The sequence below is a fragment of the Acinonyx jubatus genome, chromosome A1, assembly GCF_027475565.1.
Source record: "Acinonyx jubatus isolate Ajub_Pintada_27869175 chromosome A1, VMU_Ajub_asm_v1.0, whole genome shotgun sequence".
Taxonomy (NCBI): domain Eukaryota; kingdom Metazoa; phylum Chordata; class Mammalia; order Carnivora; family Felidae; genus Acinonyx; species Acinonyx jubatus.
In genome coordinates this window covers 178,051,911-178,058,497 of record NC_069380.1, presented here as the reverse complement: position 1 = coordinate 178,058,497, position 6,587 = coordinate 178,051,911, and positions in this window count along the sequence as shown.

The window sequence follows — 6,587 nt, the reverse complement described above, 5'->3', positions numbered from 1 at the left end:
TCATGATCTCACAGGTTTGTGGGTTTGAGCCCCGCATCAGGCTCTGTGCTGACAGCTCAGAGCCTGGAGCCTACTTCAGATTCTGTGTTTCCCTCTCTGCCCCTCCCCTGCTGACACCCTCTCTTTCTCTCTCACTGAAAACTAAATTAAAAATGTTTTTAAAAAAACATTAAAATTAAAAAAAAAAAAGAATTACCCCCCCTTGAAGTTTGCATATCAAAGAGATGGTTTAGATAAGAGTTCTGGAAGACTCTGGGTACAACATTTATTTATTTATTTTGTGGAGAGCACAAGCAGGGGTTGGGGGCAGTGAGAGGGGGACAGAGGATCTGAAGCCGGCTCTGCACTGTCAGGCTGACAACAGCAAGCCCGATGTGGGGCTCGAGCTCACAAACCTCAAGATCATGACCTGAGCCAAAGTCGGATGCTCAACCAACTGATCCCCCCAGGTGCCCCTGGGTACAACATTTATATCTCAAAGGCACTAGGCGGGATGGTGGTGGTAAGCAAACTCTTCCTAAGACATTTTCCCCTTAAAGCCAGAGTTTTTATAATACTTATAATCCTTTTGAAATAAATAGGGGAAATTTGGGGATTAGTAAAAAAGATTGGTGAACTTTCAGTTGTCTTTGGAAACACACCTCTGGTCCTACAAAGACTAGATGTGTAAAGTAAGGACAGCTGTTCGTGATTCTGCAAAGAATTGGGTTGCCACCTAAATGACATCAAGGACTCACACACACACACACACACACACACTCTCTCTCTCTCTCTCTCACCTCTGGTACCATTCTTTCATTTCCCTCTGGGTACATTTGGCTTAGGGTTGAAGGCCTAAAGAAATTCCTGTCAGGATTCAGCCAGGAAAAACCGTAAATATTTCTTGTAGTATTAAATAACTTCAGGGCCCCAAGAGTTGTCCTCAAAGAGGGTGCAAAAGATACTCTTGTCCCAAGATCTGGAGTCACTCCCAAATAGAGCCAGAGAAAGGACCAACAACCTGCATGTCCCAGGCAGACAGAAAGACAAGTCAAGTCCTTAGGATGTAAAGTGAGACAAACAAGAAGGCAATTGCTATCAGTGAGGAGAAAGGATCAATAACAAATTAGGTTGGATTTGAAAAGGATAAGATGATGTGAAATTTTCTTTTCCTCTCTCTCTACCGGGTTCAGAAGGTAATCTATTTACAAAAACTTGCGAGGATCTTCCCTGGATTTAAGAAATTCTTTTGGCCTGTGACCAAGGAGTGAAAGAAAGATACCTGAAAAGGATTGCCTGTAGCCTCAGGTGGCCTTATTTTAAAAGGTAATGGTTTTAATAAGTGTCTTCAAGTAGAAAGGCAATTCAGAGGATTACTAGAATGAGCACTCCAGTAAAGGATAGAAGGGAGCAGGGAGGAATTATATCAGTCTCATATGTCAGTCTCATAGGCCCCACTTCTTGGTACCTTTCCTCTCCTTAATTTGTGATTATCCTTTTGCAAGGAATCTCTCAGTGAAGCTATTTTGGGTATTTGAAACCTTCTGGAGGCTTCTGCATGCAATTAGTTCCCATTGTGTTTAACTTGGGAACGCTTGCTTTCAAGTACACAAATGATCTTATCTAATTGGACCGGTCCCCATCATGGTCATTATAATTGTAGGTTGATTTAGTAAGACATTGCCATTTTACTAGATATTTACAACTCCTGAGACTATAGTTCTTAGAAAATGGGCAAGTGTGCCCGAAGGTGGCAGGCTCACCTCTCTGGATTTAAAGAATCCCACTTCTTTTAGCTAGGCCTTTTGTTTTCTCTGAGCCACACTAATAATCTGAGAAGTGTGGAAAGAACTGAACCCGCAAGCCCCAGGAATGAGGGCTGAGGACCGATTCCAAACAAATGGAGAACTTGCAAGTGCCACCAGCAATTTCTGACTTGGAATATAGGAATCTGGAGATGAAACCTAAGGCCTGGAGTTCTTTTTTGGCTTCTGAGACATCACTTAGCTATTGCCTTTGTTACACAAAACAAGGCAGAAAAACCTGTGCACCTTAACTTACCAGCAGTAACCTACAGATGTTACTGCATCCTGGCCACCAAGATGGCTCTGTAGGTACTGCCACTAATTCCCATAGGACCTGGCATTGGACTTCCTTTACATTTTTTAAAATATGTATTTATTTTGAGAGAGAGACAGAGAGAGATCAAATGGGGGAGGGTCAGGGAGAGAGGGAGGGAAAATCTCAAACAGGCTCCACACTCAGTGTAAGCCCTACTGAAGGCTTGATCTCACAACTGTGAGATCATGACCTGAGCCAAAATCAAGAGTCAGACACTTCACTGACTGACTGAGCCACCCAGGCGCCCAAGAAAGGATTGGACTTCCAAAGTCTCCTGTATCCATTTGCTAGGACAACCATAGAAAGTAGCACGACTGGGGAGCTTACATACCAGAAATTTATTTTCTTATACTTCTAGAGACTGGAAGACTGACATCGATGTGTCGGCAGGCAAGGCCAGTGATTTCTGAGGCCTTTCTCCTTGGTTTGTAAATGGCATTCTTCTCCCTTGTCTTCACCTGGTGGTGATGGTGTGTGTGTGTGTGTGTGTGTGTGTGTGTGTGTGTGTGTGTCCTAATTTCCTTCTATAAGGACATGTATCAGATTGGATTAGGCCCCACTCTCATGACCTCATTTTAACTTTATTACCTCTTTACCGACGCTCTCTCCAAACACAGTTGTCAGTGATTCCTCTTGCTCAATTATAGACCCCAACAGTTAAAACCATAAATGGACAAGACCTCTTAACTCACGCTCTAACTAAAACTATTGTGCTTATTTCTTACAATTTTTTTTGAGAGAGAGAGTGTGCAAGCTATGTGTCAACAGGGGAGGGGCAGAGGGTGAGAGAGAGAGAGAAAGAGAAAGAGAGAGAAAGAGAGGGAGAGAGAATCTTAAGCAGGCTCCACACCCAGCTTGGAGCCCCCACGCCCAAGGAGGGGCTGGATCTCATGACCAAGAGATCATATCTGAGCCGAAATCAAGAGTCGGACACAACAGACTGAGCCATGCAGGCATCCCCTTATAGCACTTTCTTGAGGCATTGACAAAGATGTTTTACAATGACCAGATTATTCCAGCCATAATTCCCAATGACCAGATTATTCCAGGCCATAAAAGCCCTGATAGTAATGGAATGCTTAGAGGATCACATTCCATCCCCTTCCCTGCCCATAATCAGGCACTGAACACATACTGCCCCTCACTCATGATCATGTGCTCCCTACCTGCTCTCTTGCATGTATCCCTGAAACCTCTTCCTATCAAACTTTAGGTGTCCATCTTACAGGTGAAGAGGTTGGTTGTTAAGGCTTGAGCCTTCCACTTCCCCCTGCTGCTAATACCCAAAATAAATTTCTCCTTTTTTTTTTAAAGTAATCTCTACACCCAGCGTGGGGCTTGAACTCACAACCCTGAGATCAAGAGTTGCATGCTTTACCGACTGAGCCAGCCAGGTGTCCCAAATTCTTCTTTTCTCTTTTCCAAACCCTCGTCTTCAGAGCTACAGGCTTCTCTTGCAATGAGTTTTTCTGAGTTGTTTTAGGCAACAGTGTTGGAAAACCCAGCCAGGAGCTGAACTGTGCTTTTTTTTTTTTTTTTTTTTTTTGTCCAGCCCCTGTGGGATTCTCCAGGACGGAGTAGTTGGCCAAGGGTTCCCCCTTTTGTTTCCTGAGTTAGTGGCTATGGTCAATGGATAGGTAATTGGAGAGGCTGCTTTTAGACAACAGGCTTCAGCAATGGAAACTTGATCAAGGCAAAAAGGCCCACAGCAACCACCAGGCTGAATACACACAGGCCCATCAGGGGACCCAACTCAAAATATCCATAGGCCTTAACTGACCAATGGGTTACTTACAACCAGGTACAGTTACCACAAAAGGTAAAATCCCATACATTCTCATACTTTCTCACCTTCTCCCTTTAAATACAGCCCCCCCACTGACCCACTGCCTCATTGCAGACCGTCTCTCCTCTGCTGTCCTGCCCACCACTCCCTTGTGGTATATTCGATAAACTTCTATCACCTTTGTTCTGCCTCTGGTGAACTCTCACCTCCTGCATCACCTGTCCCCACCCGCATTCAGGGGCCCTATCCCATCGGAGAGATGCCGTAGTAACACAGTCACATTCTGAGGCATTAGGGATTAAGATTTTGACATGAACTGGGGGGAATGCAATTCAGTCCATAACACCCCCTTTGGAAGACAAAAACTTATACTCTTCCACTACTTATCCAAACCCTCTAATGGCTTCCATTGTGCTTAGAATAAAATTTAAAATGCTGGCACTGATTTAGAAATACCTATATGCTTCACTTTTGCCAATTTCTCCACTTGGCTCACACCCGATCCCTCTCTTTTCTGTTTTCAGATACATTTAGCTCCTACCTCAGGTCATTTGCATTGGATACCTCTCTGCTTTGAACCTTCCTATTCATTCAATTAGGAAACAGTTTTGGGGCAATGCCCTGTGACAAGCACCACTCCAGAAGAAGGGTCTTTCAAAATGGGCAATATGCACCTTGAGGTGCATTCCAAGGAAGACATTCCAAGGGGCCTGTGGACCTGTATACATCAAGGAAATCCATCTAAAGATTTTGAGTTTTCATATTGTCTTTCCTAAAACTGATTTGCCTACAAATTCAGTTACCCAAATTTTTTTTGTATACTCTCCTGTCCACAAGAAAAGGCATAACACCTCTCCCATTGCTCTTGGTATAAAATAACAGGAGCTGAACAGGGCACTTCCAGAATGTATTTCTCCTGAAGGCAAAGCCTTAAGCACCAAGCAAAAGATGCTCCATTAAAAGATAGCCCTTACTTTCTGCTTTATATTGAAGGTGGAGATCTGTTCATCCATTTGTCAATCCACCAGCTCATCCCTCCATGAGTTCATCTTTCCCTCTTAGAATTTAGAAACAAGATGTCATGAGAACACGTATTCACTTTTATTTTGTTTAAAAGAAAATAGGGGTGGCTGGGTGGCTCAGTCGGTTGAGCATCCAACTTCAGCTCAGGTCATGATCTACATTCTGTGGATTCGAGTCCCACATTGGGTTCTGCACTGACAGCACAAAGCCTGCTTCAGATCCTGTCTGCCTCTCTCTCTGCCCCCATGCTCTTTCTTTCTCTCTCTCTCTCTCTCTCTCAAAAATAAATATTTAAAAATGCTTTTAAAAAATAAAAGTAAAGGTAAACTTATAAGTTAAAAACATTAAGTAAATATTGATGAGGGATTGTGAGGCAGGCTGAGGGCAAAACACAAGCTAGCACACCCCCCCTCTCCCAGGTGGGACATGTGTGATATTCCCTGAACACTTTGGCTACCCCAAAACAAGAAAGGACAAAAAACAAATGGTTAAACTGATAAGTCTCCACCAGTTTACCAGAAAAAGGCAATCCCATCAACAGCCTCCAGTCCAGGAATTCCCTACTGTCTCAATGTTAATGCCTTGCTAAAGGGAAAATAACAACCATAGCTTGACAATAGCCTAGGCTTCCAGTAAGTCTTGGGCATGTGAAAATCTCTTTGGAAACTCCCTCTTGACTTTATCTCCCCTCTCGACTTTGTCTCCCCTGACTCCATAAAATGCTCAACCCCCACAACCCCAGTGCAGTTCTTTCTGCCCGCAGGTTCTGTCCCTGTGGTTTAATAAAATCCTTTATGCACCGAAGATGTCTTCAAGAATTCTTTCTTTGCCATTGGCTCCAGACCCCACAAACCACGCATCGCCCAGAACTTCACCTGATATGATTTGAATTATTTGATTTGACAGAGGACTGGCTTTGCCAATTAATATGGTAACATTCTGGATGGGCTAAATATGCAGCTCTACAGGTTTGATGACAATACATTGAGAACACTTATACAGGAAACATCATGCCAGAAAATACACCATTACCACTATTGAAAGTTGTGACAGGAGCACCTGGATGGTTCAGTTGGTAAGGCATGTGACTCTTGATCTTGGGGTTGTGAGTTCGAACCCTATGTTGGGTGCAGAGATTACCTTAAAAATAAAATCTTAAAAAGAAAATAAAGTTGTGACAAGCGTTTTCAGATGTCAACTTTAAAAAATCTTTATTGGAGGGGAACCTGGGTGGCTCAGTCAGTTGAGCATCCAACTTCGGCTCAGGTCATGATCTCACAGTTTGTGAGTTTGAGCCCCGTGTCAGGCTCTGTGCTGACAGCTCAGTGCCTGAAGCCTGCTTTGGATTCTGTGTCTCCTTCTCTCTCTGCCCCTCTCCTGCTCACACTATGTCTCTCTCTCAAAAATAAATAAACATAAAAAAAATTTTTTTAACCTTTATTGGAGAATGAATTTTTAAACACCTTTTATGAGACACAGAAGCAAAAAGTTTAGAGACCGCTGCTCTAAGTACTGGGGCCATAGGGAAGAATGAACATTCCCATTCATGTCCCTGTCTTCTCAGCATTTAAGTTCCAGGTTAGCTGTTTAAAATTTTAACTCAAATGAGAAGTCTTTCCTGCCCTGAGTAACTCTATCACATTATCTTTGTTTAAAAAAAAAAAAAAAAAAAAAGCCA